General features: G+C 43.2%; 1 long non-coding RNA gene across 1 annotated transcript in view; it reads left to right on the top strand.

Annotated features, from left to right (window-relative positions):
• Positions 1–251: 251 nt before the first annotated feature.
• The window catches only part of LOC116217029, an 11704-nt gene continuing 2230 nt past the window's right edge, over positions 252–9725 (top strand). Inside the window, exons 1-2 of the long non-coding RNA XR_004160871.1 lie at positions 252–421; positions 7150–7306. This is a non-coding gene — a long non-coding RNA (uncharacterized LOC116217029). The remainder of the gene's footprint in view (positions 422–7149; positions 7307–9725) is intronic.

Below are 9725 nucleotides of genomic sequence, written 5' to 3'. Positions count from 1 at the left end.
CACCTTCTGGATCTGTTTTAGGAATTGCTTATTAACCACTCCAATAATAAACAGAGAGATTAAGAGCCTGCAATAAAAGAAAATCCAGCGAATATTTCACTCGATATCCTCGAGTGCGACACGTTTATTTCCTTCAGAAAAAACCTCTGTTGTTGACTCTGTAACGTGATTCAATGTTTACTTCAGTTAATGATTTTTAAAGACCTTTCGTTGGTCGTTTAATGCCATAAATGCTATAACTGCAGCTGAGATTCGCGTGACATGAGGGTTGGGTTTGCTTTCTTAAATGTAAACACTATCAAAGGAGTTTAAATTATTATTTAATCTTTATCAGCCACTTTTGGGATGGCCATAGGCACCGAAACCGGCGTGCACTAACGTCGCAATGAAATGTTGCTGCAGGCCTGATGCTGCAAGGCAAGTAAGTGATTTATTGCTGTACGTGGCTTCATGTGTGCTTCTGTATTAGCAGCAGTGGCCCCAAAGGCAGGGGCTGCTTTTGGAAGGTGCTGAGCAATGAATTATTTTAGGGCCCTTGTGCAGCAGACACTGACTACTAAGTGGTTGCTAGCTCGGGCTCTTAAGTGTGGTTTTAGCAGTAAAGATGCCTGTTTCAACTTCACCTCTGAGGGAAACGTCCTGGTGTATTTAATGTATGCTTAATTGCATTTTAACCCTTTCTTTAAGTCGTGTTAAACTGAGGGCTCTGGCTGCTGAGATTAAGCAGAAAAGCGCTCACGTGTCATCTGGGTAACTCACCCAACTCTGCAGAGACCGGGGGCTTAACAAGAAACACTTGGTGCTTAAAAAGGTTTTCATTTCTGCTCCGAGCTAAACATTACTTCTCATGTCTGAACTCTGAAGTGTGCAAAGAAAATGCGTGAGTAGCTGGTTCTTTCCTCAGCCTTAAGAAAATAAGTTAGAGTGGGTCCTCGCAGCTTGCAGATACTTGTGCTTCCAGGATTGTTTCAAGATACAATTGTTAGGCATGTTTAAAAAAGAAAAAAAGGATCTTTCAAGAGCTCATTTCCCAGAACGTTACCAGCCAACAGCCATTATGGGTTTACACCACAGAGCAATTGTTGACTAATACTATGTGCTTTGTGGAAAAAAAAGAAGAGAGAAGAAACAAACTGTTATATGTTTTTTTGTTGAGATATATTTAGAGAGCTTTCTTATTGTTAAGAGCTTTAGGAACAATAATCAGTGGTATGTCATTCTGGTATTGTTAGCAAAGTCCTTTCTATTGAATTTTCAAGATGTTGTAAAGTGAGATTATGTGAGTAGCACCTCTGGACACTTTTTCCCATCATTGTGTTGGTATCAATCGCTGACTTCCACTGTTTCTCCTGGTATTAAATGAAAATGTTGTTTCCCACTACGCTGATTGGAGGCTTTATAATGCATGACATAACTGATAACCCTACTGAGATTATGCATTGTAGGATTCGAGCTGCACGAGAAATTTGGACAACAAAGTAGGTGGCCACTCTGACTGGGAGACAAAGTTTAAAAGAAAACGTACCAGGATCATTGTTTCAGCTGAAATGAAGAAACATTATAAATGGATATTTTGTGAGGCCGGTCTTTCAGGTTTGGGAGTTGTTTGTTTTTTTTCTTTTTTTTATGGTGGGGAAAGGGGGAAGAATTTTTCTGATGGCAAAGCGCTGCCCCCAGCCTCTTTCATCCCCAGCAGAGCTGTGTTATAGCAGAAACCAACACCCTGCTGAGGCTTCTGACATTTTCCAAAGAGGAAATATTAAAAATTCAGTGGCAGAGTAGAGGAGAAGGAAGTTATGTTTTGGAACCAACGGCAAGCTGAGAAAGCCAGATTTTTGGACTCTATAATAAAAAGTGAAAATAATGAGAGGCTTTGAGCTAGCTCCTGTATTACACACACCACCAGTATCTGAGCAACAGAAAGACTGATATAAGGAGTTCCCTTATAGATGCTTTTGGCCCATACCAGTTCCATTACACCATGTCAGGTTGCTTCGGTTTTCAGAGGGATATTTGGGGGTGGCTGAGCCATTCCAACACTGCTGTGCCATCCTGCTGATGACTTAAGCATGTTTCCTCTCTCCTAGCATCACGCCACATTCAGACTGGGTAAGGATTTCTGTTGTTTTACGGTGGTGTCAGTATTTAGATTTACCCCAGTCCCTGCTCCTGCTCTCCTAGATCTTGCAGCAAAGTTCCTTCCAGCATTGCTCCTTGCTAAGCTAACAGAGGGTGGCACAAGCAGAACTTCGTTTACAATTGGCTCCAGGGGGAAGGAGAGGTCACCATGACTTTCCACTTGTCCTTCCTTACAAGTAATGAAGGAAAGCATGGCAAAAATCCAGTTACCAGTCCTGCTCCTCCACTTCAGCTTCTCACCCTGGTCTGTACACTGAGCAGGGACAGGGACAAATTCTGACCTGATTCTGGCATTCTTCAGCTGACAAGGTGTCAGCTCCAAAAGCTAGTTCTTGATCTCCCATTCAAGGTTTTTATGGACGAGTGTAAAGCTGGAGCAAGCTGCTCCGTGCAGTGGTTAAGGTTTTAATAGCTCTTAAGTAATAAAACTAGCATAACGGCTTCCAAAAGGAGTACCAGGGAATCAACTCTAAAAGTAATAAAGGTCTTTACTTTGTTAGAGTGAATTGCAAAGGGTTTTGTGGCTTGTGGTTGCACTGAGCAGAGGTTCTGGGGACCCTTCGGATGAAGTTTTTACTGCACAGTTGTGATTGCAGCCGAACAGACTTCACATCTTTGGGAGTCCCCTGCTAAGAAAGGGCAAACGTGGCAGTGCATCGCACTGTTACGTAGCACAGGGACTTCAGGTTGCTCCTAGGGTTGCAAAGGTCCTCTTTTAAGGTGTGAGCATGGATGTTACAGGCACATTTTCTATCTCTTCTTTGGAATGTTTTGCTTTTATCCAGTTTATTCAGTAAATCATAAGGAATGAGCTGCAGCAGGATGATTCTTCCAAGTTTAACGTTGGCCTTGTGTCCTATTCAATTTTTAAAAGTACTGAAGTTGTTTTTAAAGATCAATTTTTACTAAGGAACAATGTAATGCCGTAAGAGGTCCTTGCTTTTTTGTTGCTGATGTTTTCCTCCTCTGAAAGGACAAAGGCACACTGTGTTCTCCTGGGGGCTGTGGGGAACCCAGCCACTGTTTGTCCGATCGGTGCCAGCCAGGAGAGAATGGAGACTCAAAAAGATCCCTGGCCGTGCTCAGCCTACAGGCACATTAGTGAGAAGATGCAGCAGGTGGGTGAATAACAGGCTTGCTGGAAGCAGGGGAGAGGTTTGGGTGCAATGAAACACGTGGCTCCATAATTTGGAAGAATCGTTTTTAAATGAAGACCCTCAGTCTCTGCCCTGCAGTGTTTCGGTTTCATGTTCGTTGTTTGTAGGGATCTGAAATGGAGACCACTGCTTGGGGTTCCAACACAAATCCTGATGAAATTCTGGGTTTAAAACCTCAGTATGCTTCAGTTCATCTCCACATCTCAGCTCTTGCCTTTTTTTTTTTCTTGGTGCCTTAGCACCTGAGCTGCAATAAGAGCAGTTACCCTATATTTTGGGAGCCTACTGAGTAGATGAGACGACATGTCTCGGGACACGGAAATCAGATGAAGTGCAGAAAATTCTCAAAACCATGTCATGTTTCACATGTTTGGCTGTCCTTCAGGCTGTGCTCACACTGGGTGTCACCAGGCCAGCCCACACTCCCGAGGAGAGACAGACGTGGAGGGTGGGGGGCACAAAGCCCAGCCCCAAATCCTGCCACGGGTGCCCGAAGGCTTCTTTGGATGCAGGACCACACAGCGATCTGGTGGCTTACCACCCTGAGCTGTTTTATCTATCCACTGTTAGTAAAAGTTCTCACTCCACTTAACCTCTTCCAGCTGCTTTTGGAGCACGGCTTCCCGTGCAGCAGCCCTGAGGAGCACCATGGCTAAGCAGAACCCAGCACAGGCCTGGGCCAGGGCCACGATGCTGAGTGACCGCGTCCTGCTGCTGTGGGCCTCAGCCCAATTAGCGTGGGGCTTCCCAGACCTTAATTGGGCCTGACATATGCCTGTTTAAAGAGACTCCCCAGGAATTGAAGTGCTACTTCTACAGTTTGAGTTGGCTGGGGATGCGAAACATGACACGATTTTGAGAATTTTCTGCACTTACCATGAAACAAATATGCCACAGGTATCAAGCGGGCTTTGTTTGGGGGCTATAATCATATTACAAATTGAACATTTCCACATGTGCGTGCTGGCAAATCCACCCTCTGCTATCTCACACGTATCTGCCCCAAGGTACAGATGCTGAGGTCTTGACATAGCATAATGCACACTGAAATATATTTCCCTGATTGCCTTAGCACATGCTAATGAAAATGAGGAATAAGGGCTTGAAAGAAGCAGCTGTTTAAAATTTTCTTCAATCCCGGAAAAATCAACTTCTTAATTACTGATAATTTAGCATCAAAATGACCACTAACCCCTTTCTCCCACTAGACCCTCCTGCGAGGGGAGTTCTGCTTCCAGGCTCTCCGGCAAAACTTCTTCTTAGCAGTGCAGCATTTCATCACATTTCTTTAGCTTTTCTGGAATTAATTAGTATTCAAATAAAGCTGGAAAAAGAAGGATCTTTTCTGAAGGTGCCTTCTTGCAGATCCTCGAGTCAAGCAGGCAGGGCAGATACTGCTACAGCTCCGGCCCAGCCAATTGCTGCAGTGCTTCTGTATTTCCACAGCACCTTTCACAATAAGAGCTTCTAAAAACTTCCCTGAGTGGATTTATAGATGCAGACAGCCTCAGCTGTCACACAGTCATCCTGCATCAAATTAAAAGGAGCCTCTCCTTGCAGGATGCCATGGCACAGAGCTCCGTGTGGCCCATGGTAGTCCTCAGGGGCAGCTGGTCCCAAAAAAATCCTGCCGCAGATATGGGACATAGGCTCCAGTCTTGCATGTTCCTGGCAGTAGGGCCTCATTTCAGGGTTTATTTAAATGTTATTCTGATTAAAATCTCAATTCTGGAATAATAGTAAACTTTGCTGAAAATTGTGATCCTCTAATAACAAATGAATCTAAGCCGGGGAGAAGTGAAGGAAAAGAAAAAAGGATGATAGTATTATTTTTAGGTTTTGTTGCTCGTTCTCCCCTTATCCCGCTCCCCAGCCTTCGTTAAGTGAATCTGAACCGTAAAGCTGAGCATTTCCTAATGTTGGCACCATTTTCTATATCGAAACAAAGGATGAATTAATAGGACTACATACTAGGTATACTCATAAAACTTTCAATGGGATGGGAAGAGGATGGTTTTGGCCAGGATTCAGAATACATTTTTCTTGTAACTGGAATCCTGGCAAGGTACGTGGTCTTTGACATGGAGAAAGGATCTTCTGTTTGGTGCTAGATGGATGTGTTTTGTTTAAATCATTACTGGAAGCATCTTTAAACTCAAGGAGCTTTTCTGCGCCGCTCCGTGACTGACCAGCAAAACCACAAATGAGACTTAATGCGGCTGGAAGGCAGCGCGGTGCGGGGAAGGGATCCAGGAGCTCGCAGTGATCCTGCGTGTGCCTGAGAAAGGGAGAACTGACAGAAAGTTTTAAAGTTCAAGACATGAACGCAGCAACCAGCCAAACTGAACCTCTGAGCTAAAGCAGCCTCTCAAATGGTTTTATAATAACTTCCCCTCCCATTATGCCGCAAACGCGGCTGTTAACGCAGTGAGGCAGTGGGGCTGACATAGGAGCAGCAGCTCGGACTTGTGTGCTAGTGAGGATCTGGGCCAGGGTGAGCTATTGATTAATCATCTTGTCATGCTGGTACTTTGTTATATTCTGTAGATAGAAACTGAGGCGCTAATACGCTGCTCCATCCTGCAGTGAGTCTGCTGTATCACATGGGAACGATTTGTTGACTTATGGAAAACTACTACAGTGGGCTAAACGGTAGGATGATGCTGAAACAAGCTGAAGGGATATTTTTTTTTAAACTACTCCTCAAATAACTCTTTTCTTAAAAAAATAATAATAATAACTACAACAAAAAGCCAGAAAGTGGGGTTCTTGCTTAGCAAGCTGTGCATCTGGACAAGTGCATTTGTTCCTATCTACATGGGGAGGTTTAGGGAAGTTATGACAAACAAAAAATCTGCCCAGTTTTCTTCAGTTATGTGCGAGATGAGGTAGCTGATGAAATCTTGGTTTGCATTTCAGTTACTCCTCTCTGTAAATAACAGTGCTGCTAGAAAAGGCAATGAAAGTCAAGGTCATGGTAAGGTACCTGAACAAAGTTGAAGGACCCCTACAGATAAATCTGTCTCCCTTTGTTCCAAGCTTTGTGTTTTCATTTCAAGTATCTCACCAGCACTAGAGGACTGCAAGACAGGCTTACACTACTGTTTTCTATACTACAAACTCATTTGTTTCTTGGTACGTTGCAAAATATTTTTTACTGCCCTACAGGGATCGTAATAAATTAAGGAGAAAAAAAGTCCTTCCCAAATAAGCCTAGGTGAATAACAGTCATACATCAAGATGATCAAAGTGGTGGATTTTCTTCCTCTTCTTTGAAATCCCTATGTTTTAACTGGCCTGAGTGGCCCTTCTCGACATGGTTCCAAGCCCGGCATGTTGTCTTCCCCCTCTGTCTACCCCATCCCATACACAGACCCTCCCCTTACATGGGGAACCTCCCAAAGGTCTGCAGACTCAGGAATGCATAGGTTAAAATAGCCCTGCAGCTCAGCTAAACAAGGCCTTTCCTTGACAGTTATATGATGGGAGGGTGCTAAGTAACCCAGAACATGAAACCCAGAGGAAGCTGTCCCACCCTATCCCCACCTTCCAAAAAACCCCTTTCATCTAGGTCAGGTGAGGGCAGAGCTGATAAGAACTGTCACTGCATCAAATTAAAGGAGAAAACGATCTGGAAAGTTGTTTGCAGATAAAACTTGACTGATTAATCTATTTGTTCCCTTTATTTGGCAGAAACTTAAAACCAAGTTCCACAGTGACTTGAACTGCATGAAAAATAATGGGCTATTTATGCAATTATCTGCACGTACCTGACCGTTGGCTCAAGCCAAGGAAGTGAAGACAAGACTATGAAAGCTGGCTTTTTTTAAATTGACCTTTCCTTCTTTCCCAGGTGTGGTTTAGGTGAAAATCACAGGCCTGTAGGTCACAGCTTGCCACTGACATGTGCTCGATGCTCGGGAGCTGGCAGTGCCACCCAAGGCAGTCTGTGCCTGTCCTTGCTGTGTTCAGCCATGACAACGCCCATGTTTCTGCCTGGTGATAATCAAGTAAGTCAGACCAGAAGGCAAGAATGACATCCTGGTATTCCAGGTGCAACTTAGCACCTGTAAATGCAGTTGTGCTGCTCGGGGGGTTGGAGGGGGGAGGGTGCATATCTGGCCAGCAGGACCTTCCCATACCTTTGTGCTGGACTAAAGGCCTCTGGTTTAGGAAGTACTTTTGGCTTCATTGGTGCCAAATTTAACCAAACTTACCACAAATCATAGCCACTCAGTGTTCCTTTCCCACTGAACAGCGCTGGTTTTTTTTGCATGCGGTTACTACACTGGGACAATGTGAACAGTCTTATGCCAGCTTCCTTCCATCGGGTGACAGCAACCTTTGGTCCTATTGCAAAAAAAGGCCTCAAAACATTTAAACACAAAGGACAGCCATGTGCTGCAGCTGCAAAGGGCAACATGGGGGTGGCGAGGAGGGTCATCCTCATTATCCCCTTTCAGCCCTCCAGAAGTATACTGAGATTTGGGGTTGGGACTGAAACATCCAGACTACGGCCAAGCTAAGATGATCAGAGAGCAGAGATCATCTTACTACTAAGATATCAGAGGGCTGGAGCATCTCTCTCCTATGAAGAAATGTTGAGGAAACTGGGCTTGTTTAACTTAGAGAAGGCTCTGGGGAGACCTCATTGCGGCCTTCCAGTACGTGAAGGGAGTGTATAAACAGGAGGGGTAATGGCTATTTACAAGGATGGATATGACAAGGGGGAATGGTTTTAAACTGGGACATGGGAGGTTTAGGTTAGATACTAGGAAGAAGTTTTTCACCCAGAGGGTGGTGACACATTGGAACAGGTTGCCCAAGGAGGTTGTGGATGCCCCATCCCTGGAGGCATTGAAGGCCAGGCGGGATGTGGCTCTGGGCAGCCTGGTCTGCTGGTTGGTGACCTGCACATAGCAGGGGGTTGGAACCAGATGATCACTGTGGTCCTTTTCAACTCAGGCCATTCTGTGATTCTATGATTCTATGACTCCAGCTGCTATGCCCCAAGCATTGGTTACTCTCAGCGCTGTGGACACGCAGGCGTGTGCTCTTCACTCCCCAGACTGCAGATGAAAAATGACATTTCTGACCTGACCCAGATAAAAAACAGAACAAGCAAAAGAAAAAGATTCCTTCAGTTTTGTAGTCCTTTATTTTTTTTTTTTTAAAGTTTGATCCTCCCATAGTAATGTACTGAAATGCGTAACAGTTACATTGTACAAAGCATTTAAAGAAAGTACCTCAACTTGCCGATTATTTCAAAATGAGATTATAAACAAAAGGAAAAAGAAATCTGGTCCCTCACTAAAGGCCAAAAAAACCCCAAAAAATAACTGAATGCCTTCCATTCTTTATTTATTTTCTTTTTAAACATAAATTTGGAACACTTCATCTTACAAATAGGATTAACATGAACATAACATCACACAAGCTCGCAGACAACCAGCATAAAATATTGGGTACAGTTTTTAATCAGAAGAATCATGCTTTCATGAAGAAATTATAACTGTTTATACAATTGAATCAATTTACTGTATTACAAAACAAAAAACTAAGTCGCATCTATTAGTTATTTAGTTCATTAAAAGGAAAAAAAAATAAAATAAAAGAGGAATGTAAGAAAATTTCAAACACTGTTTTGCACTCCCATATACACAGATCAGTTCACCTCACTTTTTTTTAAGTACATGGGTGCCTACATCATAGCGCCGTGGGGGACTGGAGCAGTGCTGTTTGTTACAGGAACAGTGCTATTTTAATCAACAAACATTTGTTTGCCAACAAATAAATACATGGTACACACAACACAAAGAAGAAATGAGAGGGAAGGGGGAAAGGAAGCGACACAACAAAAGAGCGACATGATTGTCTAAAATTAAAATCTCATTACAATGATTGGAACTAGTGGTGCTGTCGATGGACGCGGTGCTTCCACGGAATTATCGGGATGATTTAGCTTCTTGGAGTAGTGAACATTCATAGTTTACAATATACACAAGCCTCGTATCTCTTGTTTCTCATAGTTCTTTTTTTTTTTTTTTTTTTCTTTCATTTTTCCTTTCTTTTTAACAATGCAGTTGAGAAGGCAAAAGAATTACGGAGAGAACAAAATATTCCCTGTTACTTCTTTCTACATTTATGATGGATAGTGTGCATTTCATATAGCTATTTTCTTTCTTTCTCTGAAGGGCTAAAATGCATAAAGCTTTAATGAAGAGATTTGTACATAAAAGCAACTGTTCCCAATCCTGTGTCAAACTATTTTATACAAAAAGAAAATCAATTCAGTTCCTACTTTAAAGGAGTGCCCGTGTGTGTATCAATGCAGTCTTAACCCTTTTGCCCCTGCCTCTCAAAGCCGGGTGAACTGGAAGACACTTTTTCCTGGCCCCAGTTTACATAATCCACTGAAACTCTTTTTTT

Source organism: Meleagris gallopavo, chromosome 11, assembly GCF_000146605.3.
Source record: "Meleagris gallopavo isolate NT-WF06-2002-E0010 breed Aviagen turkey brand Nicholas breeding stock chromosome 11, Turkey_5.1, whole genome shotgun sequence".
Lineage (NCBI taxonomy): Eukaryota > Metazoa > Chordata > Aves > Galliformes > Phasianidae > Meleagris > Meleagris gallopavo.
This window is presented reverse-complemented; position numbering and strand designations above follow the sequence as displayed.